At 44.8% G+C, this 18,630-nt stretch overlaps 1 pseudogene; it reads right to left on the bottom strand.

Moving 5' to 3' along the window:
* Positions 1 to 1,519: 1,519 nt before the first annotated feature.
* On the bottom strand, positions 1,520 to 3,822 carry LOC127184699 (eukaryotic translation initiation factor 1-like; annotated as a pseudogene).
* Positions 3,823 to 18,630: the final 14,808 nt, after the last annotated feature.

Genomic DNA, 18,630 nt, shown 5'->3' with positions numbered 1-18,630 from the left:
TACCCAATGGACTCACCAATGTATTTGAAAAATGTGTTCATTTACTGCATCAGACTGTGGCTCAAATAAAAATTATGGATGGGGAGATGGTTTAGTAGGTAAAGGCACTTTGACACACAAGCCTGAGGACCTGAGTTTGATCACCCCAACTCATGTAAAGATGGAGGGAAAGAATCAGCTCCACAAAGTTGTCCTCTTGTCCCCACATGTGCTCTGTGGCATGAACATACCTGAACTCACACCCACATATCATACAAATGCGCACACCAATAATAAATAAAATGAAAGCCAGGCATCATGGCATGCTACTGTAATCCCAGTACTGGGGAGGCAGAGGAAGGCAGGTTTCTGTAAGTTCGAGGCCAGCCTGGACTACAAAGCGAGTCCAGGACATCTAAGGCTAAACAGAGAAACCCTGTCTTGAACCCCCCCAAAGAAACAAATAAACAAATAAAATGAAGGTGTTTTTGTTTTTTTTTAAATTGAGAAATGGCTAGGCGTAGTGGTACACGCCTTCAATCCCAGCACTTGGGAGGCAGAGGCAGAGGCAGGCAGATGCTGTGAGTTCTAGGCCAACCTGGTCTACAAAGTTAGTCTAGGACAGCCAAGGCTATACACAGAAACCCTGTCTCGAACCCATCCCCCCTCCTCACCCCCGAAAAAGGTGAGGAATTATCTGAGTGTGGTGGTGTATGCCTTTAATCCCAGAATTTGGCAGGCAGAGGCAGGTGGATCTTTCACCCAGAGCTAGGTCTGATACAATTGATACTATAAAACTAGTCAAAAGCTCCCTGCTTGCCAGGCATGGTGGTGAACCCTGAGGTAAGAGGCAGGTAGGTCTCTGAGTTCAAGGCCATAGCTGCTTTCAGGCTTTCAGGACAAATAAAGCTACATAGGGAGACTTTGTTTCAAAAAAAAAAAAAAAAAGCCCTCCATGAAGGTCTTGGATCCTTATGTGGAAATTAGTGGTATTGTTTTGCTAAATAGACATGATGTGTCTGTCAAGTTTGCCTTATAAATAACGATGTTTATGCTGTCAACTGTGGCCAGCCAAGCTTCTGTTTGCGGTCATCACCAGTGTCTGCTGAAAGCATATTGTTCATCATCCTGAGGTGGGTGGCCTGGGTCCAACATGTGGTGGGGTGGTCCAGGTATTGCTTACCTCCTAACAAAAATGGAGGGGCCTCCAGATCAAAGACTCCAAGTTCCTGTTTCTCTCTCAGGGACAGCATAGAGCACTCAGGGTGAGGCTTGTGGCCTGGGCACTAAGCCATGTTCTTGGCCTCTCCAGAGGAGGTGGAAAATGAGTTTTCCATGGAATGTTACAGTTTCCATCTTTCAGCATGAGACTGCAGGTCTCAGACAGCAGTGGAGACTCTAGAACCCTACAAGCCTGTGATGATACCAAAGTGTTACAGCTCCTTGTTTGAGCTGCTGTGCTAAGCACATCAGAGGAAGCGAGCAGATGTTTGAAACCTGCTGGCAGGCAGGTCTGGTGAGACACAGACCATACAGTGCTTCACCAGGAGTCAGCACCAAGCTCGTGGCAGTAGCAAAGGCAGTTCCGCCATTGTTGCTTGACCACTGGGCATCCAGCGGCAGTTCTCCCTGGAATAAATGGAGTCACAGATGGTCATGGTAGAGGAATGGCGAGCATGGGAACTGCCCGAGCACACCAGCTAGCTTTTTGTTTGGTTTGGTTTTTGTGATAGGGTTTCTCTGTATAGCCTTGGCTATTCTGGCCTCACTTTGTAGACCAGACAGTGATCTACCTGCCTCTGCCTCCCAAGTGCTGGGATTAAAGGCGTGTGCCACCACGAATGGTGACACTGGAACTATTTTTTGCTGGACCTCACAGCCAGAGTTAATAGTAAACCTTGAAGTCACTTGAGACTTAAGACTGATCTGATAGCTGGGCATGGTTGCACACGCCTTTAATCTCACCACTAAGGAGGCAGAGGCAGTGAAATCTCTGTGAGTTCGAGGCCAGCCTAGTCTACAAAGAGAGTTCCAAGATTGCCAAGGCTACACAGAGAAAACACTGTCTCAACAAAACAAAACAAAAAATAACAAAAAGGAGGCAGAGGCAGCTGGATTTCTGTGAGTTCGAGGCCAGCATGGTTTACAAAATGAGTACAGGACAGCCAGGGCTATACAGTGAAACCCTGTCTTTTTTTTTTTTTTTGGTTTTTTCGAGACAGGGTTTCTCTGTGTAGCCTTGACTATCCTGGACTTGCTTTGTAGACCAGGCTAGCCTGGAAATCACAGCGATCTGCCTGCATCTGCCTCCCAAGTGCTGGGACTAAAGGCGTGCACCACCACTGCCTGGTGAAACCCTGTCTTGAAAAACCAAACCAGACAAAACAAAACACAGATCTATTTGTATACTCAAAGAACAATGTAGCTGGATGTGATGCACACCTTTTTATTTTATTATTTTATTATTTTTTATTTCTGTAAACAAGCTTTATTTAAATAAGGGTTTAAATACATTACATAACATTAAAACTGGAAGGGAAAAGAAAACCAGAAGACTAGTTTGTTCCTTCACATGGCACTGGGCAGCTGCCTGTACTGAATTGAAACCTCTGCAGCTAGCCACATGACTGATGGCATCAGTTTGGTATTTGTTCCCTTGTCAGAAGTTTAAACCCATACCAGACTGGCCTCACCCTTCAGCATCCTTTAGCTAGATTTATCTGGGTAGAGATGACCCTGGCAGATGTTCCAAGCCCCCTGGAAAGGTGGCCCTTTCTGAATCCTGCCTGCCTGGTCAGACGCCAGGGGTCCTTTCTTACTGGAGACTCCCTCTAGTGACTCAGCTGGTGGGTGTGGTGTTACCCATCCTCTGGTTCACCTGGGCTGTTCAAGTGGTGACACTGTCCTAGGAGCTTCTAGGCAGACATAGCCTTCTGTGATCTTGGGGTTCTGGGCCCCACTGAAACATCGCTATTGCTTTGTTTCAGGCTGGACACTGCCAGGGCTGACTGCTTGGCCTGTTTAAATGAGGGACTTCCAGACTAGACAGCATGGCTCTTTTCAGTTTATTGCATGAAGGAGTTACACTAGTCCAAGTTAAAAGCAGACCCCAAATGGTTACATTATACAAGCTGTGAGGTTTTTAAACTTGTGACAAGGGACAGAAGGGAAATTCTACTCATTGCAAGGAAATCCTCACTTAAGCTTCAGAGCCACAAGCACTTAAAACCTTGACCATGCCCCCTGGAGGGGGAGACCTGGTGGCACTCAGAGGAAGGATAGCAGGCTACCAAGAAGGGACTTGATACCCTATGAGCATATACAGCTGGAGGAAGTCCCCCTCAGGCACAGTCATAGGGGAGGGGAGTAGGGGGAAAATGGGAGGGAGGGAAGAATGGGAGGATACAAGGGATGGGATAACTATTGAGATGTAACAAGAATAAATTAATTTTTAAAATACCAAAAAAATTCAAAACTGAAAAAAAAAAAAACATGAACCTTCAGCTGGTGGTCCTTAGCCAGTCCAATCTCTATCAGGAACTGGCATATGTTCTTGCGCTGGTCACCCTGTAGCTGAATTACTTCTCCATATTCTGGATGCTCAATTACAGTACCATTGCAGGCAAATTTATTCTTAAACGCCTTCAGTGGTTTCTTTTTATCGTAATCATCAGCGATCCCTTGGACAGTAGTAAGGGTCTTCGTTCTGTTTCTCTGTTGAATTCTTATGTGGATATAATCCTCAGTGCCAGCAGGAAGCAGGTCATCAATCACCCTTACTTGCATCAGCAAAGGGGTCGAAAGAGTGGAGGTTCTGGATAGCGGACATACGATAAGATTCCTTTTCCTGCGGAAGGCGGATGCGGGAGAAGGCGGGCAGGGGGGACGGAGCGTCAGGAGGCGAGGGGGAGGCAGCTGAGTCCTCGGTGGCGGCTCAGTGACTGGGCGTGATGCACACCTTTTGAGTCTAACGTTTGGGAGGCAGGATCAGGTGGATCTCTGTGAGTTCAAGTCCAGCCTAGTCTACATAGAGGTTTCCAGGATAGCCAGAGATACATAGAAAGACCCTGTCTCAAAAAAAAAAAAAAAAAAAAAAAAAAAAAAAAAAAAAAAAAAAAAAGTTTGAATCCAACGCAATCTCAGTTTCATTTCTCTCACACTATACTTGTGCTATGGTATCTGTGCTCCTTTAGGCTATGTTCTGCCCCCTCCGTACATTGGATCACAAAGACCTCTGCTGATAGACAAGACTAGACAGCTTCATATTTGCTAGGGAGTTCAGAATCTGATTCCTACACACAGACATTGGTGAGCTGCAGCCTTTGCTCTGCAGCCTCTCATGCTTTGTTCTGGTTGCCTGGCTTCACAGGGCCACAGTGATTGGTTACTACTTAGGAACAGTTCACCTTTACCTATCATAGGCCAACGAGGCTAAAACCCAGCCTCTTCTGCAGTTGATTGGTCGGTTGTATCAACTGCCTCTTCACTTTGCATAGTACAGGAACTTCTTACTAGTAATAGCTTGCTACTTCTTACTGGCAGCCACAGACCCCACCTCCTCCTCCACGCCCTCCTCCTCTGCCTCCTCCTCCTCTTCTGGTTTGTCAAGTCAGGGTTTCTTTGTGTAGCCATGGCTATCCTGGGACTCAGAAATCAGTGTCTCTGCCTCCGTAGTGCTGAGATTAAAGAAGTGTGCCAGCTCAAATCCCTCTCTTTTTTTGAGACAGGGTTTCTCAAGCCGGGCGTGGTGGCGCACGCCTTTAATCGCAGCACTCGGGAGGCAGATGCAGGCGGATCGCTGTGAGTTCGAGGCCAGCCTGGTCTACAAAGCAAGTCCATGATGGCCAAGGCTACACAGAGAAACCCTGTCTCGAAAAACCAAAATAAATAAATAAAGAAAGAAAGAAAGAAAGAAAGAGACAGGGTTTCTCTGTGTAGCCTTGGCTGTCCTAGACTCACTTTGTAGACCAGGCTGGCCTCAAACTCACAGAGATCCGCCTGCCTCTGCCTCCCAAGTGCTAGGATTAAAGGTGTGTACCACCACCGCCCGGCTAGATCCCTCTTCTTAGTTGTAGCTATTGCTCATCTTTGTGACAATTTCTTGGGACTCACTCTGTCTCTCTCTCTCTCTCTCTCTCTCTCTCTCTCTCTCTCTCTCTCTCTCTCTGTTTTCCAAGACAGGGTTTCTCTGTGTAGCCCTGGCTGTCCTGATCAGGCTGGCCTCGAACTCACAGAGATCTGCCTGCCTCTGCTTTTCCAAGTACTGAGATTCCAGGCATGTGCCACCAAGGCCCAGAAATACCCCCTCTTATATAAAAGTTATGAAATGAATAGGTCCAGTTCATCACTTTAACTCTCATTCTAGTCGCCTGGCCCTCTCTCACCTTTTAAGAAAGTGCTTCATCTTAGGTGGGCATGGCCGGAATCATGTAGTCCAGGCTGGCCTCAAATTCACCTTTATAACTCAAGCTAAGTTTGAACTTCTTGTCATCATACCCCAGTCTCCCAAAGGATGAGATTACAAATATAAATCCATCAGGTTTAGCTGAAATGTTTCTTTAAAAATGTTATTGGGAGCCAGGTGTGGCAGCACATGCCTGTAATCCCAGCACAGGCAGAGGCAAGCATATCTCCGTGGGTTCGAGGCCAGCATGGTCTACAAAGCGAGTCCAGGATAGCCAAGACTACACAGAGAGACCTTGTCTCGAAAAAAAAAAAAAAAAAAAAAGGAAAAACTTTATTGGGGTTGGAAAGATGGATCAGTGGTTTACAACACTGTCTGTTCTTTCTATTCTTTCAGAGGATCTACATTAAGACTGCTAGTTCCCATTTGGCAGCTCACAGCCATCTGGGATCTGGTCCCAGGGGATTTGGCACCATCTTCTGGCTCCTGGAAGCACTGCATACATGCCTTTAATCCCAGCACTCAGGGAGCAGAGGCAGGAGGATCGCTGTGAGTTTGAAGCCAGCCTGGTCTACAGAGTGAGTATCAGGACAGCAAGGCTAAACAGGGAAACCCTGTCTCAAAAAAACTGAAAAGAAAAAAAAAAGGAAACTATTTAAATGTTATTGGGATGGCAAGTGCTGGAGAGATGGCTCAGAGTTAAGAGTGGTTTCTGGTCTTTCAGAGGGTCAGAGTTTGGTTCCCAGCACCCATATAAAGTAGTTCACAACTGCCTGTTGCTTCAGGAGATTTGATGCCCTCTATGTTTTTCCTTTGGTTTTTCAAGACAGGGTTTCTCTGTGTAGCCTTGACTATCCTGGACTTGCTTTGTAGACCAGGCTGGCCTGGAACTCACAGTGATCCACCTCCCTCTGCCTCCCCCAAATGGTGGGATTAAAGGCGTGCGCCACCTCGCCTGGCTTTGATGCCCTCTTCTAGCCTCCTCATTCACTCACATGCATGGGCACATACCAATGTAAACACACACACACACACACACACACACACACACACACACACACACAACTTGGGGCCAGTGAGATGGCTCAAGAGGTAAGGGCACTTGCCACAGATTCTCATGACTTGAGTTCAACAGGACCCACATGGTGGAAGAAGATAATTAATTTGTACAAGTTCTTCTCTGACCACCACACATATGCTATGATACACACACGATGTGATAAAATGTTATTTATCTAATTCCTTAATTACCCAGTGAAGAGGGAAAAATAAAGCAACACCAGTGTAACCGTACTTACTTCCATTTTAGAATTACTTTTGTTTGAAGTACAAGCATTTGGGATGTGGAGACAGGAGGATCAGGATAGCTTTGGGCATGCTAAGCAATAGCTCTCCCACTGACCTATGTCCTTTGGAGGGGCCCACATGCCAAGCACCTTTGCTAGTGAGGAGCTGAGACCCCCTAAAGCTATATGCATGAAATAGCTTAGTGATGTAATGAGTTTATTTGGGCTTGTTTGTAGAACACAGGTAATCCCCAAACAAGTTCCTACCTTATCATAGATGCTGCATCATCTTCCGTTCAGTTAACTTTCCATTTCCTATATACTTTAGCATCTCCCAAGATTTGCAGCTGAGTGGGAAGGAAGGAGGAATAGATTGCACCTCGGGTGAGGATCTTGTAAACCCTCTCCTCTTCATGCTACTAGAGCAACCATCGGAAAATTCAGATATTTACAGTAAGATATTTACAGTAAGATATTTACAGTAAGAATAACACAATATGATGGACGTGGTGGCGCCCGCCTTTAATCCCAGCACTTGGGAGGCAGAGGCAGGCGGATCTCTGTGAGTTCGAAGCCAGCCTGGTCTACAAAGCGAGTCCAGGACAGCCAGGGCTGTTACACAGAGAAACTCTGTCTTGAAAAGGAAAAAAATCCAACCAAAACAAAACAAAAAACAACAAAAGAATAACAAAGTCACACTTATGAAGTAGCAACAAAAATCATTGTTTTTTGTTTGTTTGATTTTGGTTTTTCGGAGACAGAGTCTCTGTGTGTAGCCTTGGCTGTCCTGGACTCGCTTTGTAGACCAGGCTGCCTCGAACTCAGCGATCGGCCTGCCTCTGCCTCCCAAGTGCTGGGATCAAAGGCGTGCGCTACCACAGTCAGCTGAAAAATTGCCTCTTATATAGTTTCCCTTTCCTCTCTCTTCTCGTGAGAGTTAGGCATATCCTACTCTGTCTAATATTCTCTGATTCATCACTTTTTCTGCCACTCAACTAGACATCACTTTCAAATATGGGTGCTTCCTTCTACAAACTAACTTTACCTTTCTTTGGGGTTAAAGACATGTATCACCAGGCCTGGACTTAAGCTTTTCTTTACCTGATACTTGCTCTATACCAGGCTGGCCTTGAACTCAGATCTGTTTGCCTCTGTCTCCTGGATTAAAGGCCTGTTTGTATGCCAGGTAGATCACACAGACCTAGGAGATCTTTGGATGTGATCTCTTGCCAGAACAGCCATGTTCTGAATTAACATTCTTTTACAAATGGATTTTCCTACAGAGGTAGTATATTTTTACATTAAGCATGTAGGGTCCTGGTACACAATTTTTAGATCAAAGAAACTGAAAAAATTCTGCAGGGATGGATGCATACTTTCTCCCCAGATTCAGGAAGATGTGGTAGAGGGACAACAGTTGTCTTGTGTGAACGATCCTTGTTATCTGTAATACCATGGTCCCTGGACCACTGCATCATTCAGACATGGGATGCTGTGGCCGCAGTAGAAAGCACCACCCAGGATATCATTGTCATTGAAGGTTCAGACAATAGTATTTGCATCCTTAATACCCTGACTTTAGACTCTGTCAGGGGCAGGGACAAGAAAGCCCTTTGCAATTTATATATGTCAAACATATGTGTTTACAGATTTATTTATTTTGTTTATGTTTTGTGTGTTTTATTTGCATTCATTTTATGAGCATTTGCATGCATGGATGTATGTGCAGTAAGTGCATGCCTTGGTTCCAGTGGAGGCCATAAGAAGGCATTGGGTCCCCCTGGAACTGGAGTTACAAATGTTTGTGAGCCACTGTGCGGGTGCTGTGAATTGAACCTGGGTCATCTGCCAAAGCAACAAGTGCTCTTAATGCCTAAGCCATCTCTTCAGCCCTGCCTTCTAATATATTTTTAAGAAATAATTTAACTTATAACTATAACATTAACATACAAATTTAAGACTCCGCATGCAAAGGTGCCTACTCCTAAGCCTTCTGGGCCCAGGGATCCATATGGTAAAAGGAGACATGTGACTACTGAAAATTGTCTCCTGACCTGCACACACATGCACACATCCACACAAAATAAATAAGAAAGAATGTAATTTTTCTTTATTCCTTTTTTTTTTTAAGACAGGGTCTCTCTGTGTAGCCTTGGCTCTCCTGTACTCACTCTGTAGACCAGGCTGGCCTCAAACTTACAGACATCCACCTGCCACGGTTCCTGGGTAATTTTTTTTCCTAAAGATATAATACTATTGCTTGTGTCCTCCTTCTCCTCCAGACGCAGGGTTTTCAAGATTCTTATCTTGTGCAATTTAAACTAAGAAAAGAAAGATCATCTAAAAACTAAATTGTTGGTATCTGTTCAGCCTGCTTAGAAACCGTATAATAATCAGGTTAGGCCTTCTTTTTTTGAGATGTAAAATCTTTACCTATAGTCACAATCATGTCTTTAAAAATATAGACTTTAGGGGCTGGAGAGACGGCTCAGCGGTTAAGAGTACTGTCTTTTCTTCCAAGGGTCCTGAGTTCAGCTCCCTGAACTCATAATCATTTATGATATCTGGTGTCCTCTTCTGGTGTGCAGTTGTACATTCAAGCAGAACACTGTATACATAATAATAAATTAATCATTTTTTAAAAGTATAGATTTTAGATGAAAAGCTGCTTATAAGCTAAGAAAGGTCAGATAGACAGTCTAAACTGTTAAATGCTAAACAGTAGCATTTTTTTGTTTTGTTTTGTTTTGATTTTGTTTTTCGGGACAGGGTTTCTCTGTGTAATAGCTCTGGCTGTCCTGGAACTAGCTCTGTAGTCCAGGCTGGCCTTGATCACAGAGATCCTCCTGCCTCTGCCTCCCAAGTGCTGGGATTAAAGGCATGCGCAATCACCACCTGGATTTAAAAAAATTTATTTATTTATTATGTATACAGTGCTTTGCCTGCATGCACACCTATACGCCAGAAGAGGGCATCAGATCACATTATAGATGGTTGTGAGCCACCATGTGGTTGCTGGGAATTGAACTCAGGACCTCTGGAAGAGCAGACAGTGCTCTTAACTGCTGAACCATCTCTCCAGCTCCCACCTGGCTTTTTTGTTTGTTTTGTTTTGTTTTTCGAGACAGGGTCTCTCCATGTTAATCTTGGCTGTCCTGGACTCGCTTTGTAGACCAGGCTGGCCTCGAACTCACAGCCATTCCACTGCCTCTGCCTCCTGAGTTCTGGGATTAAAGACGTGGGCCACTACAGCCCACAAAAATATGGGGATTTTTATACAGTTTTGAACAAAGAAATGGGTTTTTCAGTATATGATTTGGATGACATTTGACCATATAGACATGTCTATCCTTGATTGGCTCATAGTTGTGTGCCAAACCACTAACACTCAATTTGATCAACAGAAAGTGTATTTGTACTCTGAGAGCTTTCCCAAAGTGAGCTGATTGGCTGTTGCTAGGTGAGCACCCAAGGGATGGAAAGTCGGCTTCATTTTGTGATTGAAGTAAGCTGGTGCAGGGACTTTTTTACCCAGACCTGGAGGTATAAACAATTTCTTTTTCCTTAGAACACAGACACTGGATTTTAATCAACTTGACCTCATCCAGGGAGCTCTTTCCAGCCTAGAGGGAGAGGTCTTTTGTGATACAATGGAGTCTGGTAGACCCTTAACAGAACGTAGTTAGTCAGACTCCACGTAACTTTTACCAAGAATATTTTGCTACTATCTCATTCTGCAAGTACTTCTCCTTTTGAGGTTCGTCCTTTTCTCTACACTAGGGGTAGATTCCCTCTCCCCCTGTATTGATATTTGGGTTCTTTTTGTTTTTTTTGGTTGGTTGGTTGGTTTTATTTTGTTGAGACAGGGTTTCTCTGTGTAGCCCTGACTGTCCTGGACTCGATGTGTAGACCAGGCTGTCCTTGAACTCACAGAGATCCTCCTGCCTCTGCTTCTCTGAGGATATTTGGGTTCTTTTAAAATGTACTGAGATAGGATAGAAAGAAAAGGGAGTTATAGTGAGAAGGGAAGGGAAACACAGGAGAGGGAGAAGCCTCTGCACCCAGGATTTGTTCTGCCTTCTCTGCTGAGAAAGACAAAACGCCGCGCTGGGTGTGGTGGAAAGCACATTAATGCCAGCACTTGGGAGGCAGAGGCAGGTGGATCTCTGAGATTGAGGCCAGTCTGGTCTGCAGAGCAAGTTCCAGGACAGCCAGGGCTACACAGAGAAACCCTGTCTCAACAAAGCAAATGATTTAAAAATGACAGGAAACTTCAGATGTCACTGATAAGGCTCAAATTGCCCATAGAGATAATAGATGTTTTTCTATCTTTGTTTTTATTTTTATCTTTAAAATAATTTATTCATGGGGCCGGAGAGATGGCTCAGAGGTTAAGAGCACTGGCTGCTCTTCCAGAAGTCCTGAGTTCAATTCCCAGCAACCACATGGTGGCTCACAACCATCTATAATGTGATCTGATGCCCTCTTCTGGTCTGCAGGGGTACATGCAGGCAGAATGCTGTGTACATAATAATAAATAAATACATCTTTTAAAAATAATAATAATAATTTATTCAGATTATACCCCGGTTGTTATCCCTTCACTTGTATCTTTCCATTCCCCCTCCCTCCCTCTTTCACCCTATTCCCCTCCCCTAGACCTGTGACAGAAGGGGACCTCCTCCCCACCACATGACCACAGATTATCTGGTCTCATCCTGATATCCTCGCTTCCCTTTCCTCTGAGTGCCACTAGGCCTTCCTGCCAAGGGGAAGTGGTCAAATAGGAGGCACCAGAGTTCATATCAGAGGCAGTCCCTGCTCTCTACACAACTGTGGAGAATGTGCTGTCCATTGGCTAGATCTGAATAGGGGGTCTAGGTTTTCTGCTTGCATTGTCCTGGGTTGGTACAACAATTTGTGCAGGCCCCCCTGGGTCCAGATCCGTCAGCCTTGATGGTCTTTTTGTGGGGTTCCTGGACCCTCTGGGTCCTTCTTTCTCCCCATTCTTCCATACCACTCTCACCTGGAGTCCCAATAGCAAGTCCCAGCATCTGTCCCTATCCCTTGATGAGTGAAGACTCTCAGAGGACATCCATGTTGGGCTAGTATCCAATTATAAGTGAGTATATACCATGTGTGTCTTTCTGGGTCTGGATTAACTCACTCAGGACCATCATTTCTAGTTCCATCCATTTGCCTGTGCTCTGCACCATGTGGGCCAGACCCCTCTCACAAAGGGCTCTCCAGGTCTTGTGGTCTGTAGCTCCCAGCCTGGTCCCTAGGTACTGTCCTCCCAATCTGACACAGTGCACGGTTGGTGTCACCATCTTGTATCTTCTTTCTTTCCTGTTTTTTAGATTTATTTATTTGTTATGTATACAGTCTTCTGCCTGCATGTACACCTGCAAGCTGGTGCCAGATCTCATAATAGATGTGGTTGCTGGGAATTGAACTCCAGACCTTTGGAAGAGCAGACACTGCTCTCAACCTCTGAGTCACCTTTCCAGCCACCCCCCTTTTTTGTTTTTTTGAAGCAGAGGTTCTCTGTGTAGCCTTGGCTGTCCTGGAACTCACTTTGTAGACCAGGCTGGCCTCGAACTCACATCAATCCCCCCTGCCTCTGCCTCCCGAGTGCTGGGATTAAAGGCATGCGCCACCATGCCTAGCCAAACTATTTTTACTTAGGACGAAATGAAGTATGATTTTGAATTTCTAGTATTTTCCTCTCATTCCTAATCTAAACAATAATACCCTGTCCCCATTCACCTTACAACCTTGTTTACAGAATTCCGGAAATTCTGTAGCTTTCTCGTGTGTGTGTGTGTGTGTGTGTGTGTGTGTGTGTGTGTGTGTGTGTGTGTGCATGGATGCCAAGGATAACACTTTGGAACTGGCTCTCTCCTTCCACCTTCACGTGAGTTCTGAAGATTGACCTCAGTCATCAGGCTTTTGTAGCCTTTACCCATTGAGACATCTTACAGATACATCCACAGTTTCCTCTCTAAAATATCTCCTCCCGAAAGCTGGGCGGTGGTGGTACACACCTTTAATCCCAGCACTCGGGAGGCAGGGGCAGCCAGATCACTGTAAGTTCAAGGCCAGCCTGGTCTACAAAGCGAGTCCAGGACAGCCAAGGCTACACAGATAAACCTTGTCTCGAAAAACCAATAATAATAATAATAATAATAATAATAATAATAATAATAATAATAATAATAATAAAATATCTCCTCTCGAGACGGACATGGTGGTATATGCCTTTAGTACCAGTACTTGGGAGGCAGAGGAAGGCAGATCTCTGAGTTTGAGACCAGTCTGGTCCTGGTTCCAGGACAGCCATGGCTACTCAGAGAAATCCTGTCTCAAAAACCCAAATAAAATCATATATCTCCACCTCCCATGTGCCAGGATTAAAGGCATGGGCTACCAGGCCTGGACTTAGCTTTTTTCATAATTAAAAAAAATATTTTTGTTGGAGCTGGAGAGATGCTCAGCAGTTAAGAGCATTGGCTGCTCTTCCAGAAGACCTGGATTCAATTTCCAGCACACACATGGCAGCTCACAACCATCTGTAATTCCAGTTCCAGGGCATCTGATGTTTTCTTCTGGCTTCCATGGGCACCAGGCACACACATGGTACACAGACATACGAGTAGCCAAAAAACTCATAAGATAATACAAAAAAAAATTTTATTTTTTCTTTCTTTTCTCTTTTGGGTTTATTTGTTTTGTTTTTTGAGACAGTGCTTCTCTGTGTAACAGCCCTGGCTGTTCTGGACTTGCTTTGTAGACCAGGTTGGCCTGGATCTTACAGAGATCTGTCAGCCTCTGCCTCCTGAGTGCTAGGATTAAAGGAGTGGGCTGTGCCAGGCCTTTAATCCCAGCATGTGGGAGGCAGAGGCAGGCAGATCGTTGTGAGTTCGAGGCCAGCCTGGTCTACAAAGTGAGTCCAGGACAGAGAGGGTTACACAGAGAAACCCAATCTCGAAAACAAAAACAAAAACAAACAAACAAAAAAACAAAAAAACAAATAAAGGTGTGGGCCACCACACACAGCTTATTTGTTTGTTTTTTGATATAGGCTGACCTTGAACTCAGACCCATCTGCCTCTGCCTCCCAAGAGCTAGTATTAAAGGACTGTGCCACCACTGTAGGAGTTAAAGTCTTTTTTTTCTTTATTTTTATGTGTATGTGTGTTTTGCCTGCATGTACGCATGTCTGTGTGCCATATGCATGTGGTGTCTGCAGAAGCTGGATGAAGGCATCGGGTCTCTTGGAACTGCAATTATAGAGAGCTGTGAGTTGCCATGTGGGTGCTGGGATTCAAACCCCTCTCCTCTGGAAGAACAGCCAGTACTCTTAACTGCTGAGCCATCTCTCCAGGCCCTTTTCTTATTATTTTTGAGATTGGGTCTTACTAAGCTGTTCAGGCTGGTCTTGAATTTTCTCTGTATCCTAGGCTGATCTGGAAAGTACCATTCATTTCCACTTGTTTTCTGACTAGCTGGGATAACTGGCTTGTCCAATCAGGCCCAGCCTTTTTTAAATAGGAAAAGAAAACGACACAACAAAAAGTGTAGGAACATTCCCCCGATGGGCGACACACCCATGTGTAGAATAATCACCAGTACTATAGCAAATTCACCGTATGCTAATACAAATCACATCCAAGGTTGGGTTTCCTGTTATAATGAGGCACGTCTCATAAGATGGGAGAGTGCAGGCAGGCTCAGATGAACTCTACCTCTATATGTGATGGGTCCTTTCCGCTTAGGAAAAACTGTAAGATCATTGTTTCTTTCTCTCTCGTTTGAGACAGCTTTGGGACACGTCCTTTAACATGCTGTCTCCCTTGAACTGGCTCATAAGAAGACAATAAAAGACCTTGTTCCTGTGAACTGTGCCTTTGTCTGATTCTTCTGGTAGAGAGAATAAGAACCCTGAGGTACGGTTTGAACTCGAAACCCAGACATCTGCTAAAAGAGGTCTGTGAATATCTAATCAAAAGATTTTTTCACAGCATGGTGGCTAGTATCTGCTACAATTCCAGCACTAAGGAGGCATCGGGGAAGACAGGAGGATCGCAAGGTCAAGGCAGGATCGGGTAACGGTCTTAAACACCAAGAGAAGACGAAAGTTAAGAAAGAAAGAAGTAAAGAAAGAGAAAGAAAGGAAAGGAGAAGAAATAAAGAAGAGTTGTTTGCTGCCTATTTTCATTAAAGTACGCTTATAACGCAAGCTACTTATACCAGAGGCTGTTAGCGTTTTATCACTTTTGGCTTTTATCTTTCTTTCCCGGTGGCTGCGGAGACTGAGGGAGATTCAAGTCTTTTTTCCTAGCACTTCTGGCCCAATTAGAGGACACTTTATCATCTCGACTCCCTTATCCCTTCTTCAATGGTATCGTCCAGGTGGACCAATACTTTCTAAACCTGACTTTACCCCCTCATCCCCGTGGTACCTTCAAGGAGGGGATTGTACCACTTTGACTCCTACCCGTTCTTGCTCAATTTGTTTCCCTTTTAGTTAGGATACACCTCGGTGTCCACGGATAAGGAGATTCGTTTGCAGTACCTAAGACCAGCTCCTGGCAGCTTGCCTTCTACTTCGGATGCCCCCCTCTTGCCCCGCCTTCTCTGAACAGCGAGCTGTACGGAATAGGTTGTCAAGATGGCGGCCCTCACAGAGAAAGGTCTCGGCGAGGCCATTGCTGGTCTTCTGACAATGCCACCCACAGCGAAAGTCTCTGCAGATCCCTAACTGCACCTTGTACTTTGTGAGTAGACTGCAACCATTCAGCCCCTGATGATTGCGTGCAAAATCAAAGGTGCGATATCGGGGTAATGACAGGAAGCGGAAATGCCCCCCCAGAGGCTGTTTAAGTCTCTTGACGCTCAGCGCTAAAGTGAATGCTGGAGGATTTAAGGTGTGACAGTAGATCAACTGATTTTTCAAGTGATGTCTTTGTTGATTTTGTTTGCGGAGGGGGGAGGGGGAATGAGAAACGGTCAGTTTTGGGTGACACTGGTGATGAATGCAAGCGAATGGGAGCCTGTGTGGGTTGGAAATAAGGACCTAGGGATGTTAAGGTTAGCTTCCAACACCTTGTCTTGATAGTGTTAGGATTTTTCCTCATCAGTCTCTACAAATTAATAAGTTCATCACACATAAATATTAATTCATTAATTAAAAGATAAAAGATGGGTTGGGGAGACTCAGCAGGTAACGGCACTCACTGCCAACCCTAAGAATCTGAATTCCATCCAGAGAACCCATCCAGGGCAGAATGAGAAAACTGACTCCCTAAAGTTGTGTATACACACACACACACACGTAATTAAAAAGAGGCTATATGGCGGGCATGGTGGTGCACACCTTTAATCTCAGCAAATGGATCTCTATGAGTTTAAGGCCAGCCTGGTCTACAAAAAACGAGTCCAGGACAGCCAAGTCTACACAGAGAAACTCTGCCTCAAAAAACAAAACAGAAACAAGAATCCATCAGGATAGGTGAGAAATAACGAAAGCCTGAAGACCTGAGTTAGATCTAGAAATCCATGTAAAGGGATACAACGCTTGCATTGCAAGGACCCCGAATTATCGAGCGAGGGACTGAGGATTGAAGAACACTCAAGACAGCGGGTCATTTCTGCTAAGAGAATGTCCTTTATTGGGAGTAACAGAAATACGGGAGGAACCAGCAATCGAACAGCACTGTGGACTCAAAACAAGGAAAATGAAGGCAACCAGTGGAACACAATGTTTCAACTGCAGAGAAAAGTAAGTAATGTTTCAACTGCAGAGAAAAGCAAGTAATGTTTCAATTGCAGACAAAAGCAAGTAAAAGTTTCAACTGCAGACAAAAGTCAGTACCAGCACAGCTGCAGTTCCCTACAAAGGAAACTCAGCTCAACGAAGGTGTCCTCTGACCTCCACATCTGCCCTTTGGCAGGAGCTCTCCTCTCTGCAGAAATAACATTTTGGAAGAGGTTCAGTCACTAAGATTGACTATAAAGCTCAATGATAATAAGATGGTGTATACAACGTACTGAGAGAGATTTTGTTTCATTTTCTGTTCCCTGGGACAAGGTCTCACTGTATAGTCTAAGTTGGCCTTAAGACTGCAGCAATTGAGCCGGGCGTGGTGGCGCACGCCTTTAATCCCAGCACTCAGGAGGCAGAGGCAGGCGGATCGCTGTGAGTTCGAGGCCAGCCTGGTCTACAAAGTGAGTCCAGGATGGCCAAGGCTACATAGAGAAACCCTGTCTCGAAAAAAAAAAAAAAAGAAAAAAACTGCAGCAATTGGGCTAGAGAGATGGCTCACAGGTTAAGAGCACTGGCTGCTTTCCCAAAGGTCCTGAGTTCAATTCCCAGCAACCACATTGTGGCTCACAACCATCTATCTCTTCTAAGGCCCTCTTCTTCTTCTTCTTTTTTTTCCAGATGAGACTTGATAGGCTGGAGTCAGATGATAGGGGAGGAGGGCTCCCCGTTTCTGAGGACTAGGGGATGGGGGAGGGTGAGCCTGGAAGGAGAGGAGGGAGGGGGTTATAACTGGGATGTAAAGTGAACATTAAAAATAAAAACTTCCAACTGAGTGAAATAAACGATATTCACATGCACCAAAAACAAAAACAAAAACAAAAAAACTCTGTGTGTGTGTGTGTGTGTGTGTGTGTGTGTGTGTGTGTGTGTGTATGTTTAAGAAACCAAAATTCCAGATTTCTTATACAATGGACCACTGACCCAGAGAGGCTAAGTAACAAAAAAGGCTTAAGGGAGGATGCAAAAATCTGTCTAGGAAGGGAAAGTAGAATAGATTTCCCAGGCGGACTTGGGGGGTGGGGTTTGGAGCAGGTGGGATTAAGGGGTGGAGTGGGAGGGAAATTTTAAAAAAAGAAGAAAAAAAAAGAAGCAAAGTAATAAATTAACCCGTGTTTTTATTTTATCACTAACCTCTGAGCTAAAACTGTTGTAACCAGCTTAAACTTTTTTGCATAACTATAGCCCCTCGTGGAAACCTACTTTAGTTCTTAGCATAACTGTAAGCTCCTCTGTTAATGCTTGCTTTCTTGCTTAGCACAACATAAGACATTTTGGTTTTAAGTTGCTATTTTGATCTTAAGATGAAGGTAGGTTCAGGTTCTCAGACTCTGCCTGCCTGAGAACTTGAATAGCCTTTTACTTACAATTCAATACTTACTAAATGTTCTGCTTGAATTAATGATATATATTATACTTTAACAAAGCCACAATACCCTGCTACGTTCCTTTCTCCTTGCAAGGTAGGGAACTGGAAAGCCCCCAAGCCTATATCCTAGTCAATCAGCTTTAAATGCTGTCCGCCCACCCCCTTCCTACACCTGGCTACCTGGTTATGTTTTTTCTTATAAAAAGCCTCCCTTAGAAACAGACAGGTGGCCAGGCGGCGGTGGTGCACGTCTTTAATCCCAGCACTTGGGAGGCAGAGGCAGGTGGATTGCTGTGAGTTTGAGGCCAGCCTGGATTATAGAGCGAATTCCAGGACAGCCAGAGTTGTTATACAGGAAACCCTGTCTCAAAAAACCAAACCAAACCAAACCAAAAGAAACAGACAAGCAGGGCTGGAGAGATGGCTCAGCGGTTAAGAGCACTGTCTGCTTTTGGAGAGATCTTGAGTTCAATTCCTAGCAACGACAGGGTGGCTCACAACCATCTATACAGCTATCTGATGCTCTCTTCTGCCATGCAGGTGGACATGCAAAGCACTCATACATAGAATACATCTTTAAAAAAAAGAAAAAGAAAAAAGGAAAAGGAAACAGTGCGGCGCCCGCACTGCTAGTCTATGGCGAGGGTCTGCGGATTGAAAAGACGACACAACAGTGGGTCATTCGTGCTAAGAGAATGTCATTTATTGGGAGTAACAGAGCTGCTTATATAGGGGAGGAACCAGCAATGGAACAGCACTGTGCAAA

This window comes from Acomys russatus, chromosome X, assembly GCF_903995435.1.
Source record: "Acomys russatus chromosome X, mAcoRus1.1, whole genome shotgun sequence".
Taxonomy (NCBI): domain Eukaryota; kingdom Metazoa; phylum Chordata; class Mammalia; order Rodentia; family Muridae; genus Acomys; species Acomys russatus.
Note: the sequence above shows the minus strand (reverse complement) of the source record. Positions and strands in the feature narration are given on the sequence as shown.